Genomic DNA, 18,333 nt, shown 5'->3' with positions numbered 1-18,333 from the left:
AGTAGATTTAAAGTTCTATCCGTACAAGCTGCAGATCGTTCAGCAGCTTCAACATAACGATCTGCTAATGCGAAGACAATACGCTGAAAGAATGTTAGCAACAATGCATGACGACAACAAATTTAAACGACCTGTAGATGTCGGAGTAAGCTCACTTCCACGTCAGTGGCTTTGTCAATAGACAGAATTTTCGCTATTGGTCTCCGCAAAATCTACGTCAGCTACACGAGCGTCGATTGCACAGCGTTCATTGCATCGTGGCCCCTCCTATTTTTGAAGATAATGATGAGTGCGCCACCATTGTAATGCCTTGAGGTTGAAGCTATTCTGTCAGTGTTTGCTTGCAAATAGATTTGTTTTTGGACAGAGTCGGCCTTGAGCAATTGCTTGATTTTCTTTTTAGTCTCCAGACATGTTACGCTGAAGATGCAGAATCATAAGTTGGTTTTATGTTATCTTCTATAAAAGAGGAAGAATGTTTTTTACTACTAGTACACTTGTAAATTGGAGTTTATAAAGTCAGTATTTTCATATCTGAAAAACGGACAAGATTTTGTGTATATATCTTGTTACCACATGCTGTGGATTTCCTGGATTTTATGGAATTAAATGCAGTTGTTTTGTTTCACAGTTGCAGATGACAAACGGTGAAATAAAACAACTACATTGAATTACGTAGAACCCAGGAAATCAACAGCATGTGGTAACAAGATATATACACAAAATCTTGTTCGTTTTTTCAAATATGAGAAACTGTGAAACAAAACAGCTACATTGAATTACAGATAATCCAGGAAACCTACAGCATGTGGTAACAAGATATATACACAAAATCTTGTCCGTTTTCAGATAAGTAAATACCGACTTTATAAACTCAGATTTATATGTGTACTAGCAGTAAAAAGCAATTTTCCTGTTTTATAGAAGATAACGTAAATTCTAGTGATGATGATACAATTTCGGCGTAACATGTTTGTGGAAAAAGCAGAAAAATAGAACTTTGGGTTGCTCGAGGCGGACGCTCTCCAAAAGCAAATCTCTCTGACGTCTGTTCGGTATGTTGCGATGATGGAACGTTTTTTTGCTCATGAATTGCCTCATTTTACTGCCAGCAGTTGGTTTCAAAACGGCGGAGCAACAACGCATACGGCACGGATGTCGATGGGAGTTGTGCGATGACTTTTGCGTAACATGTCATTTCGAGGAACGCTGACATTGCACGCCCTCGAAGACCGCCTGACATGACAGGTTAAAGCGTAACCTCCCGATCAGGCTGCTCATTCTGGAAACATCCCCCAGGCTGTGGCTAAGCCATGTCTCCGCAATAACCTTTCTTTCAGGAGTGCTAGTTCTGCAAGGTACGCAGAAGAGCTTCTGTAATTTTGGGAGTTAGGAGACGAGGTACTGGCAGAAGTAGGGCTGTGAGGACGGGGCGTGAGTCGTGCTTGGGTAGCTCAGTTGGTAGAGCACTTGCCCGCGAAAGGCAAAGGTCCCGAGTTCGAGTCTCTGTCCGGCATACAGTTTTAATCTGCCAGGAAGTTTCGTATCAGCGCACACTCTGTTGCAGAGCGAATGTCTCATTCTGCTACCATATAAAAGACAAATTCAGTGTACACACTCACTTACTCATTCATACAGCGGATAAAGAGAGGCAGGAAAGCGGGAGGCACAAAATGTAGATAAAGTACATAAGGTTGGGTACTTACTGGAGGTACCGATAGTCTAATGTAGCTCTGTACCACTGAATGGGGTAAACACGAAGTGCAAAACTACTCACAAATGACAAGTTAAATAACATGAAACGAATCTAGCAAAGACGTTTCAACATAAATAAATATGTGTGAAATCACTGTGTTCATACATCAATCTCCATTCCAAAATTTATCGTTCTTTTGAGTCACTTTTTACAAATACTGAAGATTTGGAGCTAATCTTGCTAAGGTGTTGTGAGGAGAGTATAGGAGAAGGAAGAGTAGTTTGGGGAACAACAACAGGAAGGAGACGGACGGGTGCAAATTAAAAGTAAGATGAAGGAAGGACGGAGAGGCGGGACTGGCCGGCTGCTCAGTTTCCGCCAGCTTAGCTCGGCCCGGCAGTACAGGAAGGCGTGGGGCACGTGCCCAGACTGCGACGCACGCGGCGCCCCCACAATGGGCAATTAGCCCGCCGGAAGGGGGCGGTGGGGGGGCGGCCTTTGTCCGCAGCCGCCCACGCCCGCAGGGTGAAGACGCCGGCCGACGCTGCCGGGGCTCGAAACGTCGCACCGACTCCCCAGGTCTCGAGGCCAACTGAAAAGAGAAGCCGTGGGGAGTACGTTACAGCAAGGACACTGCACGCCTTACTTCTGCCAGCAGTCCTCTCCGGCGCGGAGCGAGTAACTACACTACTGGCCATTAAAATTGTTACACCACGAAGATGACGTGCTACAGACGCGACATTTAACCGACAGGAAGAAGATGCTGTGATAAGCAAACGATTAGCTTTTCAGAGCATTCACACAACGTTGGCACCGGTGGCGACACAACGTGCTGACATGAGGAAAGTTTCCAACCGATTTCTCATACAGAAATAGCAGTTGAACGGCGTTGCCTGGTGAAACGTCGTTGTGTTGTCTCGTGTAAGAAGGAAAAATACACCCAATTTGCGTGAAGATGTAATCACATGTCAGTTCTAGTATAATATATTTATCCAATGAATAATGAGAAATCAGTACTCAGAACAACCACCTCTGGCCGTAATAACGGCCTTGATACGCTTGGGCATTGAGCCACAGCTTGGATGGAATGTACAGGTACAGCTGCCCATGCAGCTTCAACATGATACTACAGTTCATCAAGAGTAGTGACTGGCGTATTGAGACGACCAGTTGCTCGGCCACCATTGACCAGACGTTTTCAATTGGTGAGAGATATGGAGAATGTGCTGGCCAGGGCAGCAGTCGAACATTTTCTGGTTCCAGAAAGGCCCGTACAGTACCAACAACATCCGGTCGTGCATTATCCTACCGAAATGTAAGGTTTCGCAGGGATCGAATGAAGGGTAGAGCCACGGGTCGTAACACATCTGAAATGTAACGTCCATTGTCCAAAGTGCCGTCAATGAGAACAAGAGGTGACCGAGATGTGTAACCAATAGCACCCCATATCATCATACCAGGTGATATGCCAGTGCGGCGATGACGAATACATGCTTCCAATGTGCGTTCACAGCGATGTCGCCAAACACGGATGCGACCATCTTGATGCTGTAAACAGAACCTGGATTCACCCGAAAAAATCATGTTTTGCCATTCGTGCACCCAGGTCCGTCGTTGAGTACACCATCGCAGGCGCTCCTCTCCGTGATGCAGCTTCAACGGTAAGTGCAGCCATGATCTCCGAGCTGATAGTCCATTCTGCTGCAAACGTCGTCAAACTGTTCGTGCAGATGGTTGTTGTCTTGCAAACGTCCCCATCCGTTGACTCAGGGATCGAGACGTGGCTGCACGATCTGTTACAGCCAGCACGGCGTTCCGTATTAACCTCCTGAACCCACCGATTCCATATTCTGCTAACAGTCATTGGATTTCGACCAACGCGGGCAGCAATGTCGCGATACGATAAATCGCAATCGCGATAGGCTGCAATCCGACCTTTATCAAAGTCGGAAACGTGATGGTACGCATTTCTCCTCCTTACACGAGGCATCACAACAACGTTTCACAAGGCGACGCCGGTCGACTGCTGGTTGTGTATGAGAAATTGGTTGGAAACTTTGCTCATGTCAGCACGTTGTAGGTGTCGCCAGCGGTGCCAACCTTGTGTGAAAGCTCTGAAAAGCTAAACATTTTCATATCACAGCATCTTCTTCCTGTCGGTTAAATTTCGTGTCTGTAGCACGTCATCTTTGTGGTGTAGCAATTTTATTTATTTATTTATTTATTTAACCTGATCAGATTAGGGCCATCAGGCCCTCTCTTACATCGGACCAGTGTTCCACACATGCAGCATTTCACACATCAGAGTTACATCATGACAATAGTTTAAATGAGAATATTAGTTTACTCTAGTGACAATATGAATAAAGAGTAGTGACTAAGACATAATTAAGTAAATGCGGCAGTATTTTTACAACAGGTGCTATACATACAGATTATGATAAAAGCAATAATAAAATGTAATGATAAACATGACTAAGACTTAATAAATTAAATGCTGGCAGTATTATTACAGCAGGTGCTATACATACAGATTATGATGAATGCAATAATAAGCAATCATAATAACAGTAAAAAAAATCAAATAATAATGACAAACATGAGAAGGGTTGGCAATAATAATGAAGGTTTGTGCAGATGTACATAATATCTTGGTGTGTAAAGTGGATGTTTACTAGTTAAGCGTGTTTTGGGGAATGGGGATCTAAGGAGGGGGAAAGAGGGAAGTAATGAGGTGAAGTGCGTTCATGTACAGAGGAAGGCATTACTGTTGCTTAAGTAGATACGTCATTAACTGTTTTTTGAAGCTGGACATGTTTTTAAGTTCTCTAACATAACGAGGGAGGTTATTCCAGAGTCGGGTTCCCGCTACTGTGAAGGACTTGGAGAAGGTGACTGAGCGATGCAGTGGAACGGAGAGGATTTTATTATAATGGGAACGTGTGTTTCTGTCATGTTGTTCCGACATGAGCGTTAGGGACGAGGAGAGATATGAGGGACAGTTTACATTTATAAGGCAGTAGATGAGACAGAGTGTATGGAAATCTCTGCGTTTGTCTGCGCGCAGCCAGGACAATTTTGTATATGCTGGTGAAATGTGATCAAAAAGTCGAACGTCACAGATATATCGGACGCAGGCATTCATGACCAGTTCTAGACGTCGGGAATTTTCCTGAGAGAGGCCTTGTAGGATAATATCGCTGTAGTCAATGATTGGGAGTATAAGCGTTTGTACTAATTTCTTTTTCAGATCGAAAGGGAAGAGTTTTTTATATTTTTGTAGGACATGAAGGGATGCTGATGCTTTTTTGCACTCTGCAGTTACGTGCTCTGTCCAATTTAGATTTTCATCTATTATTACTCCCAAACTCTTTGCTGAGGGAGAGAAGTTAATATTTGTTCCATTTAGGATAAGAGGTGGTAAGGATTCCCGATGTTTTGGGCTAATGAGCTTAGAGTGACCAACAAGTACCGCTTGTGTTTTAGATGGGTTTAGTTTTAGACCTATGTCCTGTGCCCATTTTGACAGTGCATCGACGTCAGTATTGAAATTTTCAATAGCTTTCTTGAGATTGCTTGGTTTCGCACTTAGATACAACTGAAGGTCATCAGCATACATATGGTATTTGCAATAGGTCAGAACCGATGACACATCGTTGACATACAGAGAGAAGAGTATAGGACCTAATACTGAGCCTTGGGGAACGCCTGACACTACCTGCCGCCATTGTGATTTTATATTCCCAGATAGGACGCGTTGCTGACGAGAGGTCACGTATGAGCGAAACAATGGCCAGTTTTGTATTTCTGACGAGTTAATAAACTGACGCAAAAAAATCGTTACACAAAGGAGTTGTGCGACATAATACGAAAGTTGGTAAGCTTGCTTGTAAACCTAAAAGATGATGTCTCTTCAAATTTCCCTCCAATCGCATAAGAGTGGCGCTGGTAGCACCACTATAAGGAACCAAATCAGGTTTGCTTTAAGTATACGTGTAACGGTCGTGAGCATTAGCTTCCTTTTAGATTGGACATGGGGGTTAATATTAGCCAAGAATTCCTTTAAGGCTGTATAGACACCAATATCAACACCCACTGACTTCCAACGAGGTTGTGTAATAGGGCTACAAGAAGCTGGCTGTTCCTTCTGCTGTACCGAAGAAATACTTGGCAGGAAAGCACACACTGTACATGACTGTTGGCAGCGGTGGTCACGAGAATGGTCGCAAGAAGACCAGCTTCCGCACGGCTATGTTGAAGGCCGGCAACTAACCTGTCTGTATGCTAGACACACGGGACCTACACATGTAGTTACGGTCTGAGTCGCGATTTCGTAAGACAGCCCAACCTGGGTAACGCTCGCCCAGATACCACTGTTGTAGACGAACATAATCTACAGAGTGTCGTCGCGTTCCGCGTATGGTTCTGGCGCAAAATACTTCATCAGCAGGTGCAATTTGGCACCACTCAATGAACTATTAAAATCGATTAATTCAAGGATAGATCTTAGCCAGAGCCCTGGCCCCAACCGCCATTTGCGATTTGATTGGCGTCAAGCGAGAGCTCATTTGCGATGAGGGTGGAGGTATGTTGTGTTTTCTGTTGAAAGCTGGTTCAGTCTCGGTGCCAGTGATGGCCGTTTGTTGGTTAGAAGGTGGCCAGGTGAAGGCCTGCAACTAACCTGTCTGCGTGCTAGACACGCCGGATCTACACACGTACTTATGGTCTGAGTCGCGATTTCGTAAAACAGTCCAACCTGGATAACTCTCGCCCACATACCGCTGTTGTAACCCTACATAATCTACAGAGTGTTGGAAGTGTTGCCTTGGACTGCTCGGTCATCAGATCCGCTCCAATCTAGCAGATGTAGGACATCATCGGACAACTCCAGAGTCATCCATTGTAAGACGTGTATATTTCTATTGTCTATTGCCAAATCACAATTTATGAAAGATGTTTATATTTTATTAATAGGATTAAGTAGGAATAATTAATATTCGTCATGTTGGAAATAATTGTGGTAGCAGGGAATGTCTGCACCAAAGTATTGTTGACAAGAGACACCGCAAATTGATATAATTGTAAAAAGGGCGGGAGAGACCGCGTATGGATACATTTTAAGAAAAGAGCGGGAAAGACGGCGCATTGATGCATTTTGTAATGGTAGCAAGGATTGTCTGCACCAGAAAGCATTGTTGGCAGGAGAGACCGCACTTTAGCGTTCGTAGGAAGTCAGTAGTTAGCGAGAAGTGAAGCTAGTCGGTAGCAGGTCTGAAGCGAGAGGTTAAGAGGAGCGGTGTGTCTGCTACCCACCAACTTTGATTTACAAGAGATTATAAATTGATGTACAGAGACATCAACTATTATCATAAGAGGAACTAATATTATTGAATTATTTTCTTTGCGAAACTCAATACTACTGAAGGTATGTTTGCGCAATGCTAGTTGTAATATTATTGTAAAAAGTAAGTCCCATTTGAACGTTTGTAAAATCATTTCATTACCAACAATAAATATTTGAAGCGTTTTCAGAATATAATTAATTTTTGCCAGCAATGTTACGTTACTGATTATAATCCATCCCAAAAACCATCAACTTAAAATTTGCAAAAATTTTATTGTTGTCAAGAAAAAGTGTAACTATGAATTACATAACTTCAGTCAAATTAATGAAAGAATAACGTCAGCTTTGCTAATAAAGAAAAACGTCAGCTTTGGTAATAAATACAGTCACTTATTATGACAGCCCACCAGCAGTTAATAGAGTATAGTAAATCAGAGTAAGTATATTCATGTCGCAGTTCGATGTAGCAGTCAAATGGCAATCCAGTAACAGTAAAAAAGGTAAGGAACAGTTTTTCTTTCTACGGCCCTCCACCAAGGAGAGTCTGGTAGGCATCTTCTCTGTGCCATACTGCACAGTCTGTGACTGTACACAGCGATTGTGGATGTGGGACTACCAGGCGTTGGAATGGTTGTCCGTTGAACGAAATGCCATATTCCCTGCTGAACACGATCGTACGGACATCTTGTTGGCAGTTTGTATGATTATATTGCGAATTAGACACAGGAGGAGAAATAGTAATTTGTTGCTTCAATTTTGGACCGAAGTGTATAACGGTTACAATATGAAAGAGTATGCATATAGCGTGGAAGATTACTCAGTTATTCAATGAAACCACTGCCTTTCCACATGATTGCCCTCCATATCCAGGCAGATTTGGCGTCTCTCCTCAGTGCACCTGAATACACGCTGCAACATTGCTGGTATACTTGCAGACACTACTGCTCAAACATGTTCATGCAGGTGGTGTAGATCCGTAATACTCTCCTTGTACACCGAACACTCGATGTGACCGCTTGCAAAAGAAGTCCAAGGGCGTTAGATGAGGCGAGCGCGCTGCCCAGAACCGTGGTGAGTCACGTCCAATCCAATGTCCCGGGAACGTCTCGCTGACGTAATTGCGCACGACGTTCGTAAAGTGAAGTGCGGCGCCACCTTCTTGAAACTTCGCCGAAGCCAGGACGTTGTCAGCAAACAGTTGGGACCGTAGAAATTGCTCAAGCATGTCCACGTATGATACTGACATGGTTGGTGCTTGAGCAAAACAGACTCCGTAAGTGCGCTCTTGGGTGAGATTCCGCCGCGAATGGACGTGGTTATGCAACATGGAACCAGTTCAAAAATCTACACTTTGAGCGAGAGCTGTTATAGCACAACTGTACAAATAAAATTCAAATCAAAGCAAAAGCAATCGTTGCATTATAAATATTTTCTAATGTTCTATCAGAGCAATATTATAGGTTCCAACATTTACTGATCGACCGACTGTAGGGGGCGAAAATGAGTTAGTTCCTTATTGCTCATCTTAAAATTTAACACCGGTAAATACTTCTTGTGGTTTGTAGTTGGAAAGAAGAAAAAGGACTCAACACTTACGTAATTGAAATAACTGCACTTCAGAATTCATGTCTGAACAATTTTTTATTCACAACGTCAGTGTAAGGGTAGCAAAATGAGGAAGCAAATAGAAAAATGGTTGAAACATTATACCCAATTCACTACTACTCTACTGTTTTTATACAGTTTTATGAAAGTAGATACTTCAACTGTGGTGTCACCGCCAGACACCACACTTGCTAGGTGGTAGCCTTTAAATCGGCCGCGGTCCGGTAGTATTCGTCGGACCCGCGTGGCGCCACTATCAGTGATTGCAGACCGAGCGCCGCCAAACGGCAGGTCTAGAGAGACTTCCTAGCACTCACCCCAGTTGTACAGCCGACTTTGCTAGCGATGGTTCACTGGCAAATTACGCTCTCATTTGCCGAGACGATAGTTAGCATAGCCTTCAGCTACGTTATTTGCTACGACCTAGCAAGGCGCCAGTATCCGTACTGTTGATATTGTGAATCATGTACCATAAAGAGCGACGTTCTCCATTAATGGATTAAAGTTAAGTATTCCAACAGATACGTCCGTTTTTCTCAATTCTAATTCTCTTGCCATGTTCCAGACCTCACGCCAGCTTGCGTGAGCTGAAACGCGTGCATTTCGGCCTCCTTTAGAAAAACACGGTTGGCTCTCCTGCCAACCACAGCATCAACACTTAAGGTAACATTACCATAACTAATGGTAACTATATAAATAATATGCTCATATGTTTCTTTTACACGATGACATGCTTGAAAACTGCTACAAAGTGGAATCAAGTATTACGTCAATGCCACCAACATCATCAACAATACCAGGGCCTGATCTTCCCATAAAACTGTCTGGCATCCCTTGGAATGAGATGAATTATCGATTTTATGTCCTGAAATTTTGGCTGTGATACTGTTTTATCATTTGGCCAGAAAAGTACCAAGAATGTTGTTAGGTATGACAAAGACTGGGCGGCCTGCAGAACGCCTCTGAATATTTACTTCTACGAGTTCCTTATCGAAGTACTTGTTCGTGAGTATTTTGATTAAGCTTCTCCTTGATCATTGTTATTTGACGAAGTTCCAGCAAATTAACTTTGTTGTTGTATATCTCATGCTTTCTGTTGCCTATGGTTTTTTTTCTGACGCTGAAATACTCCAAAGTCTTCCTTTCACGTCCTGTAGATTTGAAGAGGGAAATTTTTTCTGGCTTCTTGCATGTAATCTTCTGGGATATACAGACTTAATTGCATTTTTAGTGCACTTTCTATATCAAAGAAGTCGCTCTCATTCGGTAAGAGCGAATAACAGTAAATTAGAAAGAAGAGTTTTCAACATTCTTACATGGATTTGGTTCTATATTTCAAAACGCTACTACATGGATACAACAACTGGTAGTTCGTTCAGACCTGTCCTGAGAGCAGTGTGTTGTGAAATGGAGTTGGTTCTATTTTGCATGACATACTACACATATTCCATCACAGTCTGCAACAACGAACTAGAAGTCTGAAGAACGGTAGTTGGTTTCCAATTGCATAACTACTTCCAATTTCCCTTTGGAATTTTACATTCCAATTCCCTGGCGATATATGGTTGTTCATCAGCCCACATCCTGCTGTTGTGGTGACTAACGAGGTCACAGGCATCAAAGGCAGCCGATAACTGAACAGAACGTGCACCAACAAATTTTAACTGTATACTGCGTCAATTACGTAGTGGCAAATGGCCAAGCGTAACGCATAGTGCACAGGTTCAACATGATGAATACGTGGATGCTACAAGTCTATTTCTTTAGTACGAAGCACAGGACTTACGACACATTGGACTTCTGGATGCCGCGTCCCCGTCCGAGACGACTTATCGACACTTTTGGACTCTGCTGGACAGCCTCTCGTACGGTCTCCACAGTTTCCTGCTACGGCGACGTCCGACCACAACGTTTCCCGTCACAACATACTGAGCTCCCTGGAACAAATCTCCAACGGTCGTTCGCGTTGCGACTTCTGTGAAGCAACGTCGACGAAATCCTTCTTGTACCTCATGAAAGGGCACTCCATTGAGTCTCACACTTATAACGCTTATTCATTCTATCGTCAGCCGGCCGCGGTGGCCGAGCGGTTCTAGGCGCTTCAGTCCGAAACCGCGCGACTGCTACGGTCGCAGGTTCGAATCCTGCCTCGGGCAATGATGTGTGTGATGTCCTTAGGTTAGTTAGGTTTAAGTAGTTCTAAGTTCTAGGAGACTGATGACATCAGTCCGATAGTGCTCAGAGCCATTTTTTAAACCGTTCTGTGGGCAGCATCTTTGAGATTACCTGCAATAAAGAGATAAGAATTAGGAAACAAAGAAATTATTGCCATTGGCCACAAGCGGGCATTGATTGAAATCAATGGGGAAAGATGAAAATTTGTGTCAGATCGGAATTCGAACCCACTGTCCTGCTTACTAGGCAATACTCTGACTACTGAACCATCCAGAGACAGTGGTTACCGCAGATGCACGGACTCTCCGCTTATCCACACACTATGAGTGTAGTCCCCCCTTGCCCCATTATCCTCATTACACGCGGCATTTCGCCGATTCCTATAAGGTTTTGAACCTGGTGTGCATCTGCATTGAAGAGGTCATTGGCCATCTTGACTTAATTCTAATGTTACAAATGTGGCCTCCAAAAGAACAGGCACCATTTTAATCCAGCAGCCATTACGAATTAAGCACAAAGGAATTACAGACATTGGCTGCAAGCGAGCATTGACTGAAATCATTGGGGAAAGTTGAAAATTTGTAGTGGGTCGGGATTCGAACTCAGGTCTTTTGTCTACTAGGCACATGTTTTGACCACTGAGCCATCCCCACAAAAAGTGGTCAGTGAAGTTGTGCGGACTACTCTAGCACGTCTCCCGTCAGACAAAAATTCTTAACTTCTCACACACTACCCACAAATTACGAATGTAGTGCTCTTAGCCCATTATCGACATTGTTGTTGTTGTGGTCTTCAGTCCTGAAACTGGTTTGATGCAGCTCTCCATGCTACTCTATCCTGTGCAAGCTTCTTCATCTCCCAGTACTTACTACAACCTACGTCCTTCTGAATCTGCTTAGTGTAGTCATCTCTTGGTCTCCCTCTACGATTTTTACCCTCCACGCTGCCCTCCAATACTAAATTGGTGATCCCTTGATGCCTCAGAACGTGTCCTACCAACCGATCCCTTCTTCTGGTCAAGTTGTGCCACAAACTTCTCTTCTCCCCAATCCGATTCAATACTTCCTCATTAGTTATGTGATCTACCCATCTAATCTTCAGCATTCTTCTGTAGCACCACATTTCGAAAGCTTCTATTCTCTTCTTGTCCACACTATTTATCGTCCATGATTCACTTCCATACATGGCTACACTCCATACAAATACTTTCAGAAATGACTTCCTGACACTTAAATCTATACTCGATGTTAACAAACTTCTCTTCTTCAGAAACGATTTTCTTGCCATTGCCAGTCTACATTTTATATCCTCTCTACTTCGACCATCATCAGTTATTTTGCTCCCCAAATAGCAAAACTCCTTTACTACTTTAAGTGTCTCACTTCCTAATCTAATTCCCTCAGCATCACCCGACTTAATTCGACTACATTCCATTATCCTCGTTTTGCTTTTGTTGATAGTCATCTTATATCCTCCTTTCAAGACACTATCCATTCCGTTCAACTGCTCTTCCAAGTCCTTTGCTGTCTCTAACAGAATTACGATGTCATCGGCGAACCTCAAAGTTTTTATTTCTTCTCCATGGATTTTAATACCTACTCCGAATTTTTCTTTTGTTTCCTTCACTGCTTGCTCAATATACAGATTGAATAACATCGGGGATAGACTACAGCCCTGTCTCACTCCCTTCCCCACCACTGCTTCCCTTTCATGTCCCTCGACTCTTATAACTGACATCTGGTTTCTGTACAAATTGTAAATAGCCTATCGTTCCCTGTGTTTTACCCCTGCTACCTTCAGAATTTGAAAGAGAGTATTCCAGTCAACATTATCAAAAGCTTTCTCTAAGTCTACAAATGCTAGAAACGTAGGTTTGCCCTTCCTTAATCTAGCTTCTAAGATAAGTCGTAGAGTCAGTATTGCCTCACGTGTTCCAACATTTCTACGGAATCCAAACTGATCTTCCCCGAGGTCGGCTTCTACTAGTTTTTCCATTCGTCTGTAAAGAACTCGCGTTAGTATTTTACAGCTGTGACTTATTAAACTGATAATTCGGTAATTTTCACATCTGTCAACACCTGCCTTCTTTGGGATTGGAATTATTATATTCTTCTTGAAGTCTGAAGGTATTTCGCCTGTCATACATCTTGCTCACCAGATGGTAGAGTTTTGTCAGGACTGGCTCTCCCAAAGCCGTCAGTAGTTCCAATGGAATGTTGTCGACTCCGGGGGCCTTGTTTCGACTCAGGTCTTTCAGTGCTCTGTCAAACTCTTCACGCAGTATCGTATCTCCCATTTCATCTTCATCTACATCCTCTTCCATTTCAATAATATTGTCCTCAAGTACATCACCCTTGTATAGACCCTCTATATACTCCTTCCACCTTTCTGCTTTCCCTCCTTTGGTTAGAACTGGATTTCCATCTGAGCTCTTAATATTCATACAAGTGGTTCTCTTCTCTCCAAAGGTCTCTTTAATTTTCCTGTAGGCAGTATCTATCTTACCTCTAGTGAGATAAGCCTCTACATCCTTATATTTGTCCTCTAGCCATCCCTGCTTAGCCATTTTGCACTTCCTGTCGATCTCATTTTTGAGACGTTTGTATTCCTTTTTGCCTGCTTCATTTAGTGCATTTTTATATTTTCTCCTTTCATCAATTAAATTGAATATTTCTTCTGTTACCCAAGGATTTCTACTAGCCCTAGTCTTTTTATCTACTTGATCCTCTGCTGCCTTCACTACTTCATCCCTCAAAGCTACCCATTCTTCTTCTATTGTATTTCTTTCCCCCATTCCTGTCAATTGCTCCCTTATGCTCTCCTTGAAACTCCGTACAACCTCTGGTTCTTTTAGTTTATCCAGGTCCCATCTCCTTAAATTCCCACATTATTCGTAGTATTTCTCTGATTCCTGTGAGATATTGCGACCAGTGTCAGTAATTCAAAAATGGTTCAAATGGCTCTGACCATTATGGGACTTAACACCTGAGGTCATGAGTCCCCTAGAACTTAGAACTACTTAAACCTAACTAACCTAAGGACATCACACACATGCATGCCCGAGGCAGGATTCGAACCAGCGACCATAGCAGTCACGCGGTTCCGGACTGAAGTGCCTAGAACCGCTTGGGCACAGCGGCCGGCTGTCAGTTATTCGTTTATTTCTTAATTCGTAATGTCTACTGGATCAAAATGAAGTCTCTTCTTTCGAACATAAATATAATATTGTCCTAGAAATGGACAAGAGCATAGACAAATGAGGAATCACTCTATCGCCGACAAAGTGAATATTGTTGCGGCTTGGCTCCGAGGAATGAGCATTTCGTAAACGACGAAGCTCTTTGCGTGCTACTGCCATAAGCTGTATAACAGGTAGTTGAAGGACGATGGAGCCTCGAGCACACGACAGTGGTTCGGACGTCCACGCCTCGTGACACAAATTGGAGGTCGTGGGCTTGCCCGCTCTGTGAGGCAGGATAATCAGCGAACTGTGGCAAATATGACGACAGTGTACAATACTGGTGCAGACACCAATGTTTCAGAGCACACCGTTGAGCGTATATTGTTGAGGCCGAGCGGTTCTAGGCGCTTCATTCTCGAATCGCTACGGTCGCAGGTTCGAATCCTGCCACGGGCATGGATGTGTGTGATGTCCTTAGGTTAGTTAGGTTTAAGTAGTTCTAAGTTCTAGGGGACTGATGACCTCAAATGATGAGTCCCATAGTGCTCAGAGCCATGTGAACCATACATTGTTGAACAATGGGCTCCGCAGCAGGTAACCATTATGCGTTCCCATATTGACCCAACGACACCATCAATTACGTTTGCAGTGACCAAGGGATCACCGAGACTTGATGGTGGATAAATGGAAACGGATCGCCAGGCCGAAGGAATCACATTCTTGTTGATGTTAGAGTCTGGATACACTCATACAGGTGAACGGTGGATGAAAACATCCTTGCACCATTGGCACAGGCCGCTGGCGGTAGTGTAATGCTAAGGGGTGCATTCACCTGGGTTTCCATACGAACTGTCGTATGTGGTATGATAAGGTATTTCGCAGTATAGGTAATTTTGCTGTGTTGTAAGCTCGCTGTGATGATCCCATTCAATGTAGTGTTTCCTGGTTTTGCCAATAGATGGGATGACGATGAATTCTCACTACAGCAGCATTCTCCCACGGTCAAAAGTATGTGCTGACAGGCTGTTGCTCTGATGAACATTCCATGGTGGAAGAAGAGTGCTTGTTTTCTTCATAGTGGTGATTCCAGTTTAGGTCTGCAATGAGCAAGTTGTGGACATTTTATTTACACACAATAGGTACTATAAGACCTATAGTGAGACATAAATAATTGGGTTTACTTATTTTGTGACATATGTGACGACACGGAACTTAGGAAGTCAACATTTAGTGTTAACGACAATCGGACTCCATCTTGGGTTACACATTTGGACGCCTCTCAGTGTTGCTTTTATATCAGCTGTAAACTTTTATGCAACACATTTATATCAAACACCATTGAAGGCTAGTATTTCACGCAACTATCTGATGTGCAGAAAAAAAAAACCAGTTGCATCATGAATACAACACTCTTTTTGCTTCGTACCCTACCATGACAGCTGACAAAAACAACTGATTTCGGGCGAGTCTACACGGGTGAGAATTGTGTACATGCAATTTCTGAAGATGATGACTGATGCAATAGAGCGAATAAAACTTTATGTTCCAAAGTACCTCATTTCTATTGCAGGATAACCTTGCCAAATGCAAAATTACACCACTGGCCATTAAAATTTCTGCATTACGAAGAAATGCAGATGACAAACGAGTACTCATTGGACAAGTATATTATACTATAACTGACATATGATTACATTTTCACGCAATGTGGGTGCATAGATCCTGAGAAATCAGTATCCAGAAGACCACCTCTGGCCGTAGTAACGACCTTCATACGCCCGAGCATTGAGTCAAACAGAGCTGCCCATGCAGCATCAACACTATACCACAGTTCATCAACAGTAGTTTTTTGGTTTTGGTTTGTTTTGGGGAAGGAGACCAGACAGCGAGGTCATCGGTCTCATTTGATTAGGGAAGAACGGGGAAGGAAGTCGGCCGTGCCCTTTCAAAGGAACCATCCTGGCATTTGCCTGGAGCGATTTAGGGAAATCGCGGAAAACCTAAATCAGGTTGGCGGGACGCGGGATTGAACCGTCGTCCCCCCGAATGCGAGTCCAGTGTGCTAACCATTGCGCCACCTCGCTCGGTCATCAACAATAGTGACTGGCGTATTGTGACGAGCAAGTTGTTCGGCCAACATTGACCAGACGTTTTCAATTGGTGAGAGATCTGGAGAACGTGCTGGCCAGGGAAGCAGTCGAACATTTTCTGTATCCACAGAGGCCCGTACAGCATTATCCTGCTGAAATGTAGGGTTTCGCAGGGATCGAATGAAGGGTAGAGCCACAGGTCGCAACACATCTGAAATGTAACGTCCACTGTTCGAAGCGCCGTCAATGCGAACAAGAGGTGATCGAGATGTGTAACCAATGGCACCCCATACCATCACGCCGGGTGATACGCCAGTATGGCGATGACGAATACACGCTTCCAATGTGCATTCACCGCGATGTCGTCAAACACGGATGTGACCATCTTGATGCTGTAAACAGAACCTGAATTCATCCGAACAAATGACGTTTTGCCATTCGTGCACCCAGGTTCGGCGTTGAGTACACCATCGCAGACGCTTCTGTCTGTGATGCAGCGTCAAGGGTAACCGCTGCCATGATCTCCGAGCTGATAGTCCACGCTCCTGCAAATGTCGTCGAACTGTTCGTGCAGACAGTTGTTGTCTTGCAAACGTCCCCATCTGTTGACTCAGGGATCGAGACGTGGCTGCACGATCCGTTACAGCCATGCGGATAAGATGCCTGTAATCTCGGCTGCTAGTGATACGAGGCCGTTGGGATCCCGCACGGCGTTCCGTATTACCCTCCTGACCCACACCCATTTCATATTCTGCTAACAGTCATTGGATCTCGACCATCGCGAGGAGCAATGTCACGATACGATAAACCGCAATCGCGATAGGCTACAATCCGACCTTTATCAAAGAGGGAAACGTGATGGTACGCATTTTTTCTCCTTACACGAGGCATCACAATAGCGTTTCACCAGGCAACGCCGGTCAACTGCTGTTTGTGTATGAGAAATCGGTTGGAAACTTTTCTCATGTCCGAACGTTGTAGGTGTCGGCACCGGCGCCAAACTTGTGAGAATGCTCTGAAAAGCTAATCATTTGCATATCACATCATCTTCTTCCTGTCGGTTAAATTTCGCGTATGTAGCACGTCATCTTCGTGGTGTAGCAATTTTAATGGCCAGTAGTGTAATCCCTGTGTGTGCTTCAAGGTTATGTATAATTATGAACAGCCGGCCGCGGTGGCCAAGCGGTTCTACGCGCTTCAGTCCGGAACCGCGCGACCACTACGGTCGCAGGTTCGAATCCTGCCTCGGGCCTGGATGTGTGTGATGTCCTTAGGTTAGCTACGTTTAAGTAGTTCCAAGTTCTAAGGGACTGATGACCTCAGAAGTTAAGTGCCATAGTGCTCAGAGCCATTTGAACCATTTTAATTATGAACAATGTAATACATTTATAAAATGTGGCTCACTTATGCGCTTACTTAGCAAAATTAATTGCAACAATTTTTGTTATTTTGCTCTAATAAAACAATACGTTTATTTGAAAATACTGCTAAATTACTTTACTCTAATCGAAGATACCATGACAGCTGCGTACCTCGTAGACATTATTGCGGAACACCTACATTGCTTTATGTTTGACGTCTTCCCTGACAGTAATGACATCTTCCAGGAGTATGACTGTCCATGTCAGAAGGACAAATTCGTCTGATCTGAAATCAATGGAACACATCTTGCAGCTTGAAACGACATATTTTCTGTTTTACACCGACTCTCAAACGTTGGCCAATCTTTAACTTTATTGAATTCAGCGGATTACTACGGTTTACTATATGTTATGAACTTCCACCTGACACGTCCACTATGTATTTCTCTTAGCGTGTGGCTAGCATCTCATCATACAAGGAAACTTTTTTTTCTAGAATTTAACACATAGAAAAGCAAGTCATGATTATAATTTGATTAAATTCACAATATTTACAAAGCACAGGAAGTCACAGGCTTATGTCCAACTGCTGAACATACACAATTGATGACCTAGCTGCGCCACAACTCCAGGAAAAGATCAATTTGGACTTGTACACATGAAGTGCTGAACAGTTTGTTGTTGTGTACCACAGTCACAGCTGGCCAACGTTGTTAATACCCATTTGTACATTGAGTCAGCACATCTTCCACCATTTGTCCTGATTCTGTTGAGTGCAGACCAGATCTTGCGATGCTCTACAACCCCTGGAGGCCTGGTCAAGATGCAAGGCATCTTCAGGTGTTCTGGGGTAGCGTTGTTTGGCCGTATTTCTGTCCTGC

The sequence above is a fragment of the Schistocerca gregaria genome, chromosome 6 (assembly GCF_023897955.1).
Source record: "Schistocerca gregaria isolate iqSchGreg1 chromosome 6, iqSchGreg1.2, whole genome shotgun sequence".
NCBI classification, from domain to species: domain Eukaryota; kingdom Metazoa; phylum Arthropoda; class Insecta; order Orthoptera; family Acrididae; genus Schistocerca; species Schistocerca gregaria.
Note: the sequence above shows the minus strand (reverse complement) of the source record.